An 18,907-nucleotide genomic window follows, 5' to 3' on the forward strand; every position below is an offset into this window, starting at 1 on the left:
AAGACTTGATTTGGGGGGATACACTATATGGTTTATCTTAGAGAATATTTCAACGGTGCTTGAAAGAAAAGTGTATTCTGATAAGGTTTTATGTGCTGAAAAAGGACCTCAGCAGCAACATAACCAGGGTATACTTCAACAGTAAGGGCGTCTGTATGTCCTTTCATCCAGCTCTCTAAATGTCCGAAGTGTAAAATGTAATTACTATGATTATTTATTGAAAGACATGGAAGATAGGGCATAGGAATTCTATATTTCTCTGTTAAAATTCTGTTTTCTGTTACAAAAATATTAAGTGGATTTCCCTTCTCCTTCCAGTCTACAAGTAGTAAGCGTTCTTCAAAGCACATGAAAACAAATTCTTAAACTTAATTAGGAATCTAAATTTCTCAGAGGAAGACTCATTGTGCCTGTCTGTCACTTGTTCAGTAAGGAGAATGTCAATTTAAAAAAATGATGCTACTTGTAATGTTGGTGATATCTAGAGAAGATTCAATATCTTCGCTAAAGGAAATTGAAATGAGCCACACACTAGACTCCATTTACATCAAGTATGAAATGAGAACTCATTTGTATAGCTACTTGCATAGGATTGACCCAGATCAAATAACCTAATTACTTTCACTAGCTTCCAGCTGCACTAAGAGGGATATGGATTTGAAAGTTTTCAAGAATATGCATTCAACCCTGAGAAGACAAGGAAGAAGAGAAAACCTGGGAAGAAATTTTTAATCTGGGTATCACTGAATTGGCAAGAAATTAATAAATTGGGAAGAAATAAAACCTAGGATTACTAAATTAATCAGTTTGCCCTTGACAAGGCAATTTTTTATCTTTCCAATCTTCATGCATTATTTATTTTTATTTTTAATTATACAGGCTAGAAACTCCAATATAATGCTGAATTGTATGGGGAATGGGACATTCTTATTTGGTTCCTGAATTTAAATAGCATATTTCTATTATTAGTAATTATGTTTACTGTAGTTCTCTGGATACTACCTTTTAACACAAAAAGGAAAAGCATGTCTATTCAGTGATTCTTAAGAATACTTATATCATTCATTGAGTTTGAATATTATCCAATGATTTGCATCTAGCAGTAAGTTATTTTGATCCTTTAACCTATAAATATGGTGAATTAAATTAATGTATTTTTTAACATTAAGCAACTTTACAGATCTAAGATGAACCCAGCTTGTGACATGTGACCCCATTTTACCATAAGAATATTTTCGAAGTTATAATTAAATTTATATACAAAGGCAATTGATAAGATTTTTTCTAATTAAAAATATATGACGATGTATTTAGGCAGGACATCAGGAAAACTAAATTCAAAACAGGAAATTTCTTTTAAAGATAAACAAACTACACTTTTTTCTATAGTATAAAATTCATGTTCAAGTACAAGCATGTGAAAATAGAAATTTTTGAAATATAAGCGTACTAGTGGAAAGACACTGCTTTTTTAGCCTGCACTGGTGGGTATATTTAGACACACAAAGTAGAGATTATTTCTCTAAAGTGACAATAAAAGAGTTGCTTGTTTCCCTTTCCCACAGAGTCCAGAGTGAGGCTGTGTTGGCACTGATTCATTCCATCTACTGGATGAAGGTGAATTCACATGCACTCTCTTCCACACACATGCATTCATCCTATAAACCATGTCTATAATTGATGATGAAACTCTATGCATGGTCTGCCTGTTAGAGAAAAATTATTCTGATACATCTTAAAATGGTAAGGAAGACTTTATTTCAGACTGTTGAAATAGAAGTATTGCGATTGAGGAGAGAGATCAAACTCAAGTTGGAATACAGCTAAGTCAGCGGGGATTTATAGCCAAGGATCTGAATTAGGTCAATGGTTGGAAAATTACTGAGAGAAAACACCAGAGTAGGATTCTTGCTAAACTGGCCTAAAATGATTCTTGCTAAAGACAGGTCAAGAATTTAAACATCAGAGGTGGGGGTGGGGGTGGGGGAGAAGAACTTGATCAGATTATCAGGGTAGAGAATTCTCTCTAAGCTGACCTAGTGGGATTCTTGCTAAAACTGAATTTAGTAATGAGAGATACCAAAGGCCAACATCGAGGCCTAGTGGAGAAGAGGGTTCAGAGGAGCCTAACTAAAGTTTGGTCGAGGAGAGAGTCTTTGTCATGGACCTTTCATCATGGGTCTTCACCATTGTGAAAAAACTGCCTCACTCTACTGCAGAAACCTGAGTTTTCCGACTTTCTGAAGTGTACTGTTTAGTCTCTATCAAAATAATAGCAACCAGAGCACTTCTTATAACTCTCATTGTGCCTGATGGTTTCATACGTATAATACTCACTAAGTGTTTACATACGTTATCACAATGAATCTTCCCAAACTTTATAAGTAATGTATTTTATCCCCATTTTATGCATAGGAAACTAAATTTTACATAATTTAAGTAGCTTAGATAAGGTCATGTCAGGTGAGTACAACTGAAATTTGGAATGTCTGACCAGAAGACGTATTTGCTTAGTCTTAATTGACCCAATGATTTTTCAAATTTAATTATTTTAACATAATCATCTCACACAATGTTTTCACTATGAACTAAAAATTTAACAGGTGATACAAAAAAATATGCTTACCATAACACATTCCCATACTATAAGAAAGCCAATGTAAAAAGTCTTGTAAAGACTTTTTTAAATTAATATTAAATGCATGTGCTATAGATATTTTTTAAAAGTCAAGTCTATTTTAGGAGTATCTTTTATGAATAAATTTTAGAATCATTCAATTATGATATTAAGAATTAGTCAAAACATCAGGTCCAGGAAAGGTGAATTATCAGATGGTGAACAACAGACCATCATTCATTCATTTGTTTATTCCAGGTTAATTGTTAGGTACCAGGGCAAGAGTGGTGAATGTGAGAATTATGTACTGTCCTGTTGAGAGGCACATTCACATGACAATCTAATTTCCTAAAACTAATATACTGCTCTTCTCCCTCCCTCACCCACCCACTCCTAAAAAACATATACATCATGATTAATTTTAATAAGAGACAACAGGAGTAATTTAAGAATTAAGATTACTAAATCTGTCTTTTAAGACAATAAGAAAAAAAAGAACATGATTAATCGTAGAGCATATTACTGTTACTGAAATTTATTCTGAAGGTTGCTAAATTAATGGTAAGGTTTTTCCAAAATTTAAAATGTTTTTCTAAAATATGTATAATTTCTCTACATGGTGTAGGTGTTCAGAACAGGCCTCCCCCAAATGTGCCGCTTTAGCATATGGATTATTTGAGCTGAAGGCAATCATGACCTTGGAGGCTCATGAAAAACTTTTACCTCTCCCTTAAAGAATTTAAATTAGGGGCCGTGCCCATAATAAGAGTTATCACTAGAAATAACTTTTTACAATCTGTCTATAGACAGGGCAAACTTCTAATTACTGAACATCTGCTATTATTGTCCTGCAGTGACCTTTAAAGTCCTTACCTGTCTTCCTTTGCTCAGAATGTCGTATGTACTTTATTTTAACTTTGTGTCCTTGAACCTCTCATGTATGTGGGGTCTCTGACTTTCTCATATATGTAAGGTTCCCATGCAAATACATGTATTAACTTTGGTTATTTTCCCTTGTGAATCTGTCTCACGTAGATTTATTAGACCAGCCTAAGGACCTTGAGGGTAGAGAAAAGTTTCTTCCTCCCCCACAGTGGCAATAACACATCATATATTATTTTTTCCTGTGACAGAGAGTATTTTCATAGAAAAGCATTACACAGCAGCCAGTGGTATGGCAGTTTCATTTAGTCATGTCCCTCTAATTAGACTGCACCCACCAAGTTTTGCCTAAAAACGTACACTTGCCCAGGAGGAAATGAGCAGCAATGTTCAGATGCTGCCACCATGTGTCCAAAGAAAACAGGCACTGGTCCCAGGTAAAACGGAGGAGAAACACAGAGGCCAACTTAATTGTTGGTTTCCTGACAGTTTCCCTCCTCCTCCACTAAAACACTTAATGATTTTTATATGCAAAGTTATTTCCATTAATAGTTTTTCTTAACATAGTTTTCTAACCATGCTTTTTGGGAAACAAATGTAGAGAATATTAACACTATTTAGAAAGTAGTTAGTAAAATGTTTGATAATGTAGCCCTGATTAATTTATTTCCTTAATTATTTATTCATTCATTTAGACCAGTGGTCCTAATGAGGATAAAAATAAAACCAACAATTTAACAATTTAATGACAAAATTTTGGGTTAAATTTTTTTGTATCTTTTCAGATGCATACTTCAACTTCTTTTACCAAAATGAAACTGCATTGCACAGTTTTTCACCTTATTTTTGTTACATGTAATTTAATACTGTTTATTTATCCAAAGGTATTTATAAATTTAGAAAAATGCACCATACTTATAGATATGCTTTGTTCTTTCTAAGGTTAACATAATACTACATTGTAAGCATATATAACTGGCCTCTTAGTGTGGAATTTTTACTTTTTAAGATTTTTTTAAATTAAAATACAGCTAACATACAATATTATGTTAGTTTCAGGTGTACATCATATTTATTCAACTGGTACCCACCTATACAGTGTTAATACCACATTTTTTATTTTATTCCCTATGCTAAAGAAGTGATCACCATGATAAGTCCAACAAAACTTCTGACACTGTACCACACCAACACAATATTGATTTGGTGCCAGGGCGCTGGAGCTACTCAGCAAAAGTCTCAGAGCACACCAAGGCCAGTCGCTGCCCACATAGTGCCCACGGCCTCCTATAATTTTCCCAGAAAGAGTGTAATGGGGGCGAGGCTGGCTGCTCACAAGAAACTGCCTCCAGAGTTGGGGGAGTCGGGTAAGGCAGGTTCCCAGTGAGTCAGCAGCAGCAGAGCTCACCAGGCCAATCAGATTTAGATTTGGCCGTGTGCGGGTAGGGCTCAACGCAGGAAAGATGGCACCTGCCTGCCAGCTGTGTGTGAGGAGGACCTCACACAGGGAAAATGGTAACTGTCCTCCAGCCCTGCCCTGAAGCCAGCCACCTCAATCTGCCCCCACCCCCCCATATACCTCTGACACCTTCCGAGTCAACATCCAACTGCCTGAGCCCAGGGTGAGTGCCTGGGGGTGAGATAGTCTGCGTGTAGGCCATTTAAGAGAAATGTCATAATTTCTTGCAGCCTTCCGTCCTACCAAAATGGTCAGAATTCCTACTGTTTTTCACAGCCAGATGTTGTGGGGGCTCCTCTTCCCGGCACCAGTATTCTGGGCTGGGGAGGCCAGTGTGGGATTGGGACACCCTGCTTCTCTGGGAGGAACCTCCATGGTTCATTTCACATCTCCACCCCTCCTACCAGTCTTGACATGGCTTCTTCTTTATATTCTTAGTTATAAACCTTCTGTTCAGCCAGACTTCAGATGGTTCTCCAGGTTGATTGTTGTATAATTTAGTTGTAATTTTAATGTATTCACAGAAGGAAACAGGCATAGTGTTTATCTACTCCATCATCTTGGATCTCTCCTTAAGTTTAGTGATTTTTGTTTATTACGATTTATTTTTTTCATTATTAGTTTCAGGTGTACAAAACAACATAATAATTAGACATTTACACACCTCACAAAGTTATAATCCCAACCTGTGTGTGTATATGTATGTGTATATATATATATATATGTATATATATATATATATATGCAATATTATATTATATATCTAATTATATATTATATATGTATATGCAATATTATTTTATATTAATTCAGGTGTACAGCACAGTGGTTAGGCATTTATATAATTTATGAAGTGATCCCCCGATAAGTCTAGTATCTATCTGACACCATACTTAGTTATTTCAGCATTATTGACTATATCCCCCATTCTGTATTTTACATCCCCATGAATATTTTGTGACCACTAATTTGTACTTTCTAATCCCTTCACCCATCTCACTTGTCCCTCCAACCCTCCACCCATCTGGCAACCATCAGTTTGTTCTCTGTATCTGTGAGTCTGTTTCTGTTTTGTTTGTTCATTTATTCTGTTCTTTAGATTCCACATATAAGTGAGATAATATGGTATTTGTCTTTCTCAGTTTGACTTATTTCACTTAGCATAATACCGTCTAGGTCCATCCATGTTGTTACAATGGCAAGATTTCTTTTTCTTTCCTTTTTTTTTTTCTTTATGGCAGAGTAACACTCCATTGTATAAATGTATCATAGTTTCTTTATCCAATCATCTATTGATGGACATTTCAGTTGTTTCCATATCTTGGTTACTGTGAAGAGATTTGCAGTAAATATAGGGGTGCATATGTTTTTTTCAAATTAGTGTTTTGGATTTCTTTGTGTAAATACCTAGAAGTGAGATTGCTGAATCACAAGGTCATTCTGTGTTTAATTTTTGAGGAAACTCCATACTGTTTTCCATAGTGGCTGCACCAATTTGCGACCCCACCAACAGTGTACAAGGGTTCCTTTTCTCCATAGCCTCTATAATACTTGCTGTTTGTTGGTTTATTGATGATAGCCATTCCAACAAGAGTGAGGTTGTATCTCATTGTTCACTTGCAATTTTGTTTGTGTTTCTCTGATAATTAATGATGTTGAACATCTTTTCATATGTCTATTGGCCATCTATATGTCTTCTTTGGAGAAATGTCTCTTTAGGTTCTCTGTCCATTTTGATTGGATTATTTGTGTTTTTGATGCTGCATTGCATGAATGTTTTATAAAGTTGGATATTAACCACTTATCAGATGTATCTTTGGCAAACATCTTCTCCCATTCAATAGAATGTCTTTTTATTTTGTTGATGGTTTTCTTTGCTGTGAAAAAAGATTTTAGTTTGATGTAGTCCCACTTGTTTATTTTTTCTTTTGTTTCCCTTGCCCAAGGAGATATATTTGTAAAAAAATATTGCTAAGTGTGATGTCTGAGAGTTTACTTCCTATATTTTCTTCTAGGAGTTTAATGGTTTGGGGTCTTACATTTAAGTCTTTAATTGAGTTTATTTTTATTTATAGTGTAAGAAGGTGGTCCAGTTGCATTTTTTGGCATGTATCTCTCCAGTTTTCCCAGCACCATCTATTAAACAGATTGTCTTTAGCCCAATGTAAATTCTTGCTTCTTTTGTCATAGATTAAATGACCATATAGGCATGGATTTATTTCTAGGCTCTCTATTCTGTTCCATTGATCTATATGTCTGTTTTTATGCCAATACCATGCTGTTTTGATTATTATAGCCTTGTAGTATAATTTGATATCAGGTAGTATAATAAGTCAACTTATTCATATTCATATTTTCACTTTGGAACCACTGTTCTTAATCCAGTGTTCATTAAATCAACCTGGATAACAATTTTAAGTGAGCTACCATCATTAATGTCTGTTAGGAGCTGAGTTTTAATGTATTATTTCCATCTGTCTTTATTAACTTCAGGGAAAATTCACTTATGTTTTCACACATGAGAATTGAAAATGATAGATTTCATTTTTAAAAGAACCATTAACCACTTCAAGTTGGTTGGCTGAGCTGATTTGCTTACCTAATTCCCACTGACATTCTGAAGAATATATATATATATATATATATATATATATATATATATATATATATATATGTATATATATGTATATATATGTATATATGTATATATATATACATATATATTCTATATATTCTATCTATCTATCTATCTATCTATCTATCTATCTATCTATCTATATATAACATTAAGAGAAATCAGAAGAGTGACTGGGTGACTTCTGGAAGACATGATACTGGTAAATTAAACTTAGTAAATGTCAAGCCACCCAGCTGTTCACTAGCTCACCTGAGGAGTCAATGGACAGTTTTCAGAAAGATCTGAAAACAGTCAAGCTCCAAGGGGCAGAGAATCTGTACAAGTCTAGCCTGAAGCAGGGTTGATGATGAGTGAGCAAGGGAAAAGGGAGTTCTCAACCTACCCTACACACATCCTATGGGTGTGCACGGAAACTGGTTCACAGGCTAGTATTCCTATCTTGCACTTGGAGCAGATGGAATGCCAGTAAGTGAACCAACAGCAAACATTGTACTTGATTGAAAAACAAAGTAAAATCAAACCTACCTGTTTATGTTAAAATCACGAAGAATGTGATATAAATGAGATGAGGCTGTATTATTGCCTACTGTTGTTCAGCACTGTTTTAGAGTTTTAATCAAAAAAGAAATTGTAGGTGTTCAGAACAAGAGTGGCCCCAAGATGTGCCACTGTGGTATGAGGATTCTTTTGAGTTAAAAGCAATCAAGACCCTGTGGACTCATCAGAGATTTCTGCCCCTCTATTAACTACCTAAATAAATGTAAATTGGAATCTTTCCCAGAATGAGTTATTACCAAAAATAATTTTTTATGACCTAAGTATATGTTAGGTCAAACATCTAATTACTGAATATCTGCCCTTATTCTTATTGCCCTGTGAATTGCCCTCCTCCCTTTGAAGCCCAAGACCTTATCCCATTCCTTAGCTCAGATGTCAAATATACCCCATTTTACCTTTTTGTCTCTGAACCTTTCATGTATGTGGGGTCTCTGACTCTCTTATGTGTGTGAGGTTTTTGTGTGTAAAAAACTAACACTGATTTTCTTCTGTTAATCTGTCTTCTGTCCTTTGAATTATATTCAAACGTCCAAAAGAACCAGAAGGGGGAAATTTTTCTCTCCCTCGCAAAATGAAAGATTGCAAGAAGGAAGGAAGGAAGGAAGGAAGGAAGGAAGGAAGGAAGGAAGGAAGGAAGGAAGGAAGGAAGGAAGGAAGGAAGGAAGGAAGGAAGGAAGGAAGGAAGGAAGGAAGGAAGGAAGGAAGGAAGGAAGGAAGGAAGGAAGGAAGGAAGGAAGGGGAAGGATGAGAGAGACAGAAGGAGAGAGAGAGAGAGAGAGAGAGAGAGAGAGAAAGAGAAAAAGAGAGAGAAAGGAAGAAAGAAAGGAAGAAAAGAAGGAGGGAAAATGGGAGGGAGGAAGGAGAATGAAAATTAATAGGGTACACATGTGAAAAAAGAAGAGTCAAGTTTATTATTATTTACAGCCAATAAAATCGTTTACCTAGAAAATCTAAGATAATAAAATAAAGAACTGTCAATGTAGATGAGAGAGTTTAGAAAGGCACTGTATTCCTGGAGTAAAAATAGAAAATTCAGTGATACACACACACACACACACACACACACACACACACGCACACACACACGCGCACACACAGGGAGGGTGCCAAAAATCATATACACATTTTAAGAAAGAAAAAAAAAACTGCGTTAATTATAATACTCAGCATATACCAATAACAAATGATGAATACAAGTCAAGTTTGACTTCTACAAGTGGTGCTCAAAGTGGTTACCATCAGCATCCAGACACTTCTGACTATGATGAACTACTGCTTGAGCATAGATAGCGTCTCTTAAAATGTGTATGCTTTTTTGTCACCCCTCATATATATACACATATATGTAATTTTATGCAAGAAATTTATTTAAACAACAAGATGGTTGACTTGAAGGGAAAACTATCTAGGATTCATTTCTTTTACAGTAATTTATCTCTACTTTAAAACAGATCACGCTACATGTGACAGCTACGTACAAAAAAAATAATTATAAAATTGTCCTTGGTTTTACAATGATAAATGAAAAACATTAAAATTTCCAATCAAACAAGGTATGCAAGGATTTTTATGTTGTTTTTTTATACTGTTATTAAGTAGTGAGAGCAAAATAACTTACTGGACTACAAAGATAAGAGCTGCGTGAGCATGCCCTAATGGAGAAAAGGGGGTATTTTCACAGAACCAGTATTATCCCCTGTCTCATCTCCGTTTGATGTTGATCAAAACATACGACTGGCTATTTAGTTTTAAAAAATGCAAATACTTGTGCACATGCATCAGTTACTTAATGTACAATAATGGAATAGGGAAGGGGAAAATAAAAGAATAGAGAAAACTATACTGTAGTAGTCAGGATGTGGTGGGACCAAATTGCGGTATCGTAATTGAAAATATCTTCTTTGTTGGGAGGAGCAGAGTTCTGGAGTCAGGTACTGGGTTCCCTTTTTAGTAGGCACTTCCTGCCTGTTGCTGGAACACATCGCTGGTATCTTCATCCTCCATTTCCAACTGTGCAGGTGTGCTTGCTTCATTGACTGGCTGCCCACCAAATCAGAATTTGATTTACCTCATTGACAAATCCTGTCATTCACAACAGGCTTTCATTAATTTACTAAGTGGTGTGTGCCTCCTTATCTTAAACTGCACCACAGAACCATCCTGCCATGCCACCTTCAAATTAATACCATCGTTGTTCTTAGTCTTGATTCTTTCATTGGGCTTTTTGTTGGTCGTGGCGAGTGCCAGAGTCATCTCAGCTGCCCATCACAAGAAAGGTGCCAGGTACACACCAAAAGAGCACATAAGCAGTGTCAGGAGTACATTGCTTTCCTGCATTTGAGAAAAATAAAAGAAATAAAGTTAAAACCAAATAAATAAACTTGTGATGGCTAAAGAGCAAACAGATAAATGGAACAGAAAAAGACCATCGACAAAACAAAGAGGCAACAAACCAACCAAATGGGCAAAGATATTTGCAAACAGTGCCTCTGATAAGGGGCTAAAATCCAAAATATATAAGGAACTCATACAACTCAACAACGAAAAGGCAAACAATCCAATTAAAAAATGGGCAGAGGACCTGAATAGACATTTGTCCAAAGAAGGCATACAGATGGCCAATAGACATACAAAAAAATGCTCAACATCACTAATCATCAGAGAAATGCAAATAAAAACCACAATGAGACATCACCTCACACCTGTTAGAATGGCTATCATCAACAAGACAAATAGTAACAAGTGTTGGAGAGGCTGTGGAGAAAAAGGAACCCTCATACACTGTTGGTGGAAATGCAGACTGGTGCAGCCGTTATGGAAGGCGTGTGGAGGTTCCTCAGAAAATTATGAATAGAATTACCATATGACCCATCAATCCCTCTCCTGGGTATTTACCAAAAAAATCTGAAAACATTTATCCATAAAGATATATGTGCTCTGATGTTCATTGCAGCTTTATTTATGGTGGCCAAGAGAAACAACCAAAGTGTCCTTCGATAGATGATTAGATAAAGAAGATGTGGTATATATACACAATGGAATACTACTCTGCCATAAGAAAAGATGAAATAGTACCATTTGGGACAACATGGATGGATCTTGAGATCATTATGCTAAGCGAAATAAGTCAGGCAGAAAAAGTCGAGAATATATGATTTCATGGATATGTGGTAAATAAAACTGAAAACAGGAAAAGAACAAGACAAACAAATGAAGAAACAAAAACTCATAGACACAGACAATAGTTTGGTGATTACCAGAGAGTAAGGGAGGAGGGTGAAGAGGGTAAAAAATAGAAGAGGGTAATGGGGGTCAAATATACGGTGATGGAAGAATTGACTCTGGGTGGTGAACATGCAATGTAATAAGTAGATAATGTATTACAAAATTGTAAACTTGGAATCTATGTAATTTTACTAACCACTGTTACCCCAATAAATTCTAATTAAAAAAATAAAAATAAAAACATTATAAAATAAAAAAAGGAAAAAGAAGACAAGAGATTGGCCCAAATATTTGAAACAATTTGGTATAAGATAAAAGGAATTTCAAACTAGTTTATTTTTTGTATAATATATTTATCTAAGTGACTAAAAATCAAGGTAGGCCACTACCTCAGAAAAACAAATTCTACATCATAGAAAAAAATCTAAAGAGTTAATGCAAATGTGTAATTATTGAAATACTGGAATAAAATACTAGTGAAGAATCCCAGGTTGAGAGAAGCCAATCAGATTTTGTAACCAAAGGCAGAAACCAATAACAAACTTATAAAGAAAATTGTTTTTTATTTTAAAAATTTGCTAAACATGAAAGTGAAATTAGAAAAAAAAAGAGATACAGAAATACACTGAAATCCAGAATTTATTGGATATTTTTAATATTGAGACCCTTTCCATTCCAAGTGAATGAAGACTGTCTGGTTTTCTGCCAGTGGCTGAGCAATAGAGAAGTTTTAGGAAGTCCCACTGTAGGTCTTCAGACACCTGTGTCTCAGCTTTGAAACAAATATGGTCCTGCTGTAGTCTGCCCCAAATCTCTTGGTCCAGGTACAATGCAAAGCAGCCTAGGAGAATATATGATTTAGACAAACAATGATTCTGGTGTGTCAGAAAGTCACGGAGAATCCAGTACGTCAGCTGTCAGAAAAAAACCGGGGCATAAAGTTATTACTAGGAACTTGTGTTGTTCAGAATTTCTAGAAGTATGTTGTTATTCATTTATCTCTTGAAAATTAATATATGTTTCTCAGAGTTCTGGCTTTGTGAAGATCAGAACATCCAAGAGCTGGTCTAGAAAACTGGTGAAAGTTAGTAGTGGTCTCTCATGTCAAAGAATTAAGGCTGAAGAAAACCTGTTAGAAATAGTTGCCCAATTTTCTTTTTCATGAAATGCATCAGAAGAGCACAAGAGGAGATGGATGGTACATGATTGGTACATTGTTGTACAGATGTATACATGTAACCCAGTATCATGCACTAACTGTGGAAGAGAAGGATGACGAAGTCCTATATGGAACAAGATGAACAATTGACATCACACTCACTGAGTCCAAAAAAATGTAAAACGATCCTTTAATTCAGATTTGAATCATATCTTCCAACCTATGTGCATTTCACAAGTGGTGGAAAATCAGAAGTAGTTTTTTCTGCCATATACAAATCACTTAAGGGCCTGAGGTCTTTCGTCTAGGGTCTAAGAACTACACAATATGGTCACTACCCTTGTTGTCAACAAGAAATAAGAAAATATCCTCTCTGGACCCACTGTCTCTTCTGTTCTTTGCTCTCAATTCCATATGTCCTTTGATTTCTCTGCTACCTCCCAGGTTCATGTCTCCTCTCCTCAGCATGCTCTGGTTCCATTTCACCTATTTCCGAGGACCTGGAATTATGGGTGGAGCAGTGGGGAGTATGTGGGGACCAAGAAAAGCCTCTTTCTTGCATGTCTCCTTGGGGTTATTATGCTAAATTTATCTCTGCCTCTCTCTCTGCTTTACATGGCATTTGCAAAAGCTGACTTTGTATCCAAGATTTGCCTTATACTTGGTCCCAGAAAGAACGGTGGATATGGGAAGCATGGTCACCAATGGTTGCAGAAGCCCCAATCTCAGGCTCAGAGAATGAGAACCACAATTTAGTACAAAGGTTGGTCTCCCCATTGTGCACTCCCCGGGTGAGGAAAATCTTCCACATCTTGGTAAATGGCACACTTGGAAAGTAATGCAGGTGCCTCATATTGTGGAAGAGGGGAGAAGAGTAGTGGGGTGTAATAAAAATTTGTGGGCCTGCAGGAAGCATGGGCAGATATGTGCAAAAAAAAAATTAGTTGCAAGTTCACCTGGAGGTTTTGAACCTGTGGGTTTCTATCAGGAACTGAGAACTGAGGAAAATGTGGAGATGTATATAAAGAACATAGCAATTTAGAGTCGATTTTCATGTAAGGCCCATGGGAGAAAAGGGAGGGTTTCATCAGCACTAGGGCCCCCATGAGAAGGCACCCATTTGGAGAGTCCACTCACTTGGGATGGTCCTACACGAAGGGAATAAAAAAGATGACATGGAACCTGAGACTTGATTCACAAAATCAATTAAAGCATACCTTCCTAATAACCCCATCTCTCCTCTTTGAATTATACTACAGAGGTGCTGGGGAAAGAGACCTAATCTTCTTGTTTCATCTGATTTCCATCATAAACTAACTCAGCAAAGGCTGGGGTCCTGTCAGCAATGGGTCCACTCAACCTCTTCTTTCAGGCAGAGTCATGGAGGCAGTTGTGCTTTTAAATCTTCTGCTCAGGTGAGAGGCAGAGCCAGGAATGGACAATTCTACTTCACTAAAGAGAGCTTGGAGGAGGGCCCCTGACAGTGTGGTGAAGGTGAGCAGATACTCCCTAACTCTTAAAGACTCTTACTCTTGTCACATCTGAGCTGACTTGTCTGTCTTTTAGTGTCACTGATTAATTTGCAAAACTGTTCCTAGTCACTGCCAAGAGAAGGCAAAGTTATATCTAACCATGAAGAATAGGTGAATACTAGCATGCATTCCCTTTCATTGTGTAAGGCTTAAAATATGCTCAGAACGTGAGCAGGAATCCTGTCTCCTGCTTGGATACAGAAAGTTTTCTAGCACACTTTCCCCGATCCGGAGAATGTGATTCAATGTCACACTTTCGGGCTTCAGGGTCACAAGTCTGAGTGTGTACATGATGTTGATCTCCAGTGAATCCCAAGAGATTTCTGTGTCATCTCCAAATTTCTCTGCAAGAAAGGAATGATGCAAAGGGGGAGATATTACAGGAGCTTCTGCTTTCTATCCCTCGTGAAACATTTTTTAAATTGTGGTAAACATAGTACATTTTAAAATAACTTCTAGGGAGCAAGACGGTTTCAATAAATATTTCAGATATACTTAGTAAAATATATTACCCAATTTACAGACATTTATACCAATATATATGACTACAAGTATACATTTTATATTTTAAATCTTGCTCCCACACAGATTTACATTCAAAACGTATCTAATTTATAACCTTGCCACTCAGTCCATTGCATTCATCAGCCCTTACTTGACCAATGTTACTAAAAAAATCTATTCCCATGCTGGCAGTTAATACAAGAATTGAAAATTAGTTAACAAGCTGGAATAGCCACTTTTTTTTTTGAACCTGGGAAAAGAATAGAATTATATTTCCACATATCACAAAATCTTACCTCAAGGGAAGAGAACATGTTCAAGTTACCTATTTTCTCATGATTTTTTCCCTTAAATCTTTCCCTTAAATCTTGAGGTCATCAAGATTTAAATGACCTCATCACATAACTGGAGAGTTATAAATATTAGTCTTATTCCAGTCTGATCTAGCATAATATGGTGAATTCTCTAAATATATGTAAAAACTCTTGTTACACATCTAGTACTGCAGGGACAAATTTATCGATCACATACACCATGGAATACCATTTCTGCAATAGAAAGGTAAATTTATACTTAAATTCATCAAGTGATGTCAAACTAAATATAATCTTTAAAATATTCAAAGTCAAACGGTCAATTTTTTTGTATGACGCCGTCAGGTATCCCTTACATAAAAATTGTGCTGTGCTACTTGAAATGACAAATGCTAGAATCACACTGTTGAAAATCACATCTTTGCAGAAGGGAATAAACAGCACGGCTGCATTGTATCCAAATGGTTGGTGGGACCAGAGTGGACACGTGCATTCAGAACCAGGCTGACCGGTCCTGTGCCCTGTGGCTCCCTCTCTCCTGGCCCAGCAGCAAACTTCAGAGCAGCTGCAGTGCCAGCCTCTGGGATAAGCGAGCACATACATACATCCTCAGGAAAGGCCCCTAGTGCTGACCTATAGTTTTTTCCCTTTGTAGTAGCAACTATTTGTTTCTCAGACAGAAGACTGTCTTTCTTACCAGACTGTCTGTTGCCAACCTGGAAATACGGCTCATTTCATACTGCATTTGATGCCAAATGGCGATTTATTGCAAAAGAATTCATCCCAAATGTTTTAAATTTCAAAATAATTGTCATCATTAGCACTACAGGGCTGTTTTCTTGAATATCAATTGGAATGATTATTTAAATGTGCGCTGTGCAATACTGGGCCCATAAAATATGTAAATTTATTTTAAATATATTTCAAATTTATGATACCTATTTAAAGATTATATTGAGCAACATAAAACTTTCTCAAATTATTACAGTGATATATGAATAATGATGAAATTCTCTAGACCACCACTAGATGGCTATAAAACCTATTAAATATAGTGTATCCCTCTTTTTTTTTTTTTGCTGCTCTGTTCAGGATCTTTCCAGACAGCTTTTTCATGATACAAGTCCAATTATAACTAATATTTATGTAATGACTTCTACAGACGATGATCAAATTGTATCGTACTAGATGAGTGACTTTGGGCAAGTCGGTTATCCTCCCTGTGCCTCAGTTTCCTCATCAATGATATGATCAAAAGACTTTTTGGTCCTCATGAAGGACCCCACACCATGGCCTCTGGGCCTTGCTGAACACACCAAGGGTGAGCCTGCGACTCAGAATCCTTCCCTGGGTTTTGTCCAAATGAGAATTAGGAAAGGCCAGCCAGTGCCTCCCAGGTAGTGGGAGCAGCAAGACGTACTACATGCAGGTCTTGGGGAAGTAGAACAGAAAGCTGGCCTTGAGTAGGAAAAATGCAGCTGAAAGGCAGAGGAGCACAGATAAGGCCGAAATAGAGTCCTGGCAGTGTTCATAGGCCCCATCCCAGCTATTCCGGAGCCTGGGACAGCCCTGCCCTCCCAGAGGTTGATTAGTCACACTTCTTTAATCACATTTGACAACAAGGCAGCCCTCCAATAAATACCTGGTTTTGCCTCAGCCAGTTTGATTTGGGTTACCATCACTTTAACCAAAGGGATTCTTACTAATCCAGGTGGTCACTCACTCCACCCATTCAGAAGTGTAGTTGAGCAGTTTAACTCCTTACCTTATAATCTGTTCAAGTCTAACTCCCATTGTATTTCAAAATACCAAAAAAGAAAAAATACAAAGAGAACAAAAGGCAAAGATAAGGAGAATAAATTCAAATTTGTTACCCATTAGGCCTAAGATATATTGTGAGGGGATACACCTCCCCAGAAATGCCAAGCACTTTGCAGATGAATATTACCTCTTAAAGCATCACTTCAGTCCCCCAAGTCTGGATGGCTCAGCCCTCCCACACAGTCTGCTACTGGGGATTTCAATGCTTCTGGAGGGTAGGTGAGTGGTATGGTATGATTTCATTCCATTAACTTATAGAGGTCTTGATTCCTCCTTTGTAAACTAATGGGATAAATATATATTTCTCAGGTGGTTACCGTCTCAGAAGTTCAAGATAATAAATTCAAGATACTTAGGGTTCTAGTGTAACACCTCAAAGCAATAAACTGATCTTTCTTTCTCCCTGTCCCTCTCCCTCTCCCTCTTCCTGTTCCTCTTCACTTTTCTCTCTTTTGCTCTCTCTCTGTCTCAGTGTAAAAATGTAGCATCTTGACATCTATTTCTAATATGTTATCTATGAAGGCCGAGTCCTAAAATGGGCCACTACTAAAGGGGTAAGGCCAGAGAGAAACTGGGAACTTATCTACTCCTTTCATGACTATTTTATACTGAACAGGAATATACCCTAAATTAACTTGGAGCAGTACAGAATCACTCCTCTGCTGATTACTATTCAGGTCAAATTACAGTTGTCAAGTATATGGAGGAGCAATATAAAACACAAAAAAGTAAAACATGGTTTGGAAAATGCCATCTTTTTATAACTGTAAAAATTTTGTTTTCATTCATCCTTCTCTACATCATTGCAAAAATGCTACATATATGCAATGGAATATTACTTGGCCATAAAAGAGAATGCAATCTTACCATTTGTGACAACATGCATGGACCAACAGAATATTATGCTAAGTGAAATACGTCCAGTAGAGAAAAACAAATATCATATGATTTTTACCTATATTTGTAACCTAAAGAAAAACAAACAAACAAAACAGAAACAGACTCATAGATACAGATAATAAATTGGGAGAGGGCTATGCGAAAAATGTGACAGGATTAAAAAAAATAGAAACTATCAGTAAACCATAGCCCTTCCCCCATCTCTTCCAAAAGAGCTTAACTTCTCACCGTTTCCCTTTGTAGGAGTGGCCTAACAATGTCCAGCTCTCTAAGATCACAGTATTAGGAGTGTCTAAGAACTACCACTTCCCTCCACCCACTACATTTAATTCAACCAATTCACTTTTTGTTCCATTTGAATTCATTACTTCTTTTCCATTACCATTACTATTTTCTTAAACCAGATTCCAATGACCTCAGATTGGATTATAGCGGTTCTTTCCTTCCTCTCTTTGTCTTCCTCAAATTTATCCTCTTTCTGACTTCAGGTAACTTCTATTGCCTTCCTTCAAGTATCCATAGTGTACCTCTGTTGCTTTTCATCTCAAAGCAAAACTCTGTTTTGGCATTTGAAACATCCAGGAATTCTTTCTGATTTATTCATGTATTTATTTATTTTTATTTATTCATTCATTTATTAAAATAAATGAAAACGTTTTTGAGAACTTTCTAAGGTCCTCTGTTCTGGATCCTAGGAAGAGAGTAATGAGAAAGTAAAACAAATCTTTACTGTCTTGGAGCTCCTATTCTAGAGTGGGGAGGCAGACAGGAAACAAATCCATTAACAGTATATGTTAGATGGAGGTAAGTGCTATGAAGAAAAACGTAAATAACAGAAGGGAGAATAGAGATTGCTGACTGAACACAAATCTGTATAGAGTCAGAATATTAGGATAGTCAGAGAAGGTGACCTTTGAAAAAAGACCAAAGGAGGTTATGGAGATGAGACAAACGACTATTTTGGGGAAGAGCATTCTTAAAATAAGGGGGAAATGCTTCAAAATCATGATTCATGAAGGTGCCTGTAGTGTTTAAGAAACAGCAAGGAGGCCAGTGTGAAATGGGAAAGTGGGAGGAGAGCAAGGCAGAGAGAGTGAGGGAGCCAAATTATGTAGGGTTTTGTGTCACATAGGTGCCTTGCGTTTTACTCTGGCAGTGGTGCCAAGACATTTTAAGGCTGAGTAGAAGAGCAACATATGTCCTGATTTATAACGGAAGAGATCAATCAGGTCACCATGTGGACATTACTTACATAAGAAAGAGAACAAGGGTAGAAGCTGGGAGAACTTTCATGTAAT

General features: G+C 36.7%; 1 pseudogene; it reads right to left on the reverse strand.

Annotated features, from left to right (window-relative positions):
- Positions 1-9,001: 9,001 nt before the first annotated feature.
- LOC141571895 (small ubiquitin-related modifier 2 pseudogene) lies at positions 9,002-10,863 on the reverse strand (annotated as a pseudogene).
- Positions 10,864-18,907: the final 8,044 nt, after the last annotated feature.

The sequence above is a fragment of the Rhinolophus sinicus genome, chromosome 2 (genome assembly GCF_057876585.1).
Source record: "Rhinolophus sinicus isolate RSI-liver-muscle chromosome 2, RSI-T2T, whole genome shotgun sequence".
Classification (NCBI taxonomy): domain Eukaryota; kingdom Metazoa; phylum Chordata; class Mammalia; order Chiroptera; family Rhinolophidae; genus Rhinolophus; species Rhinolophus sinicus.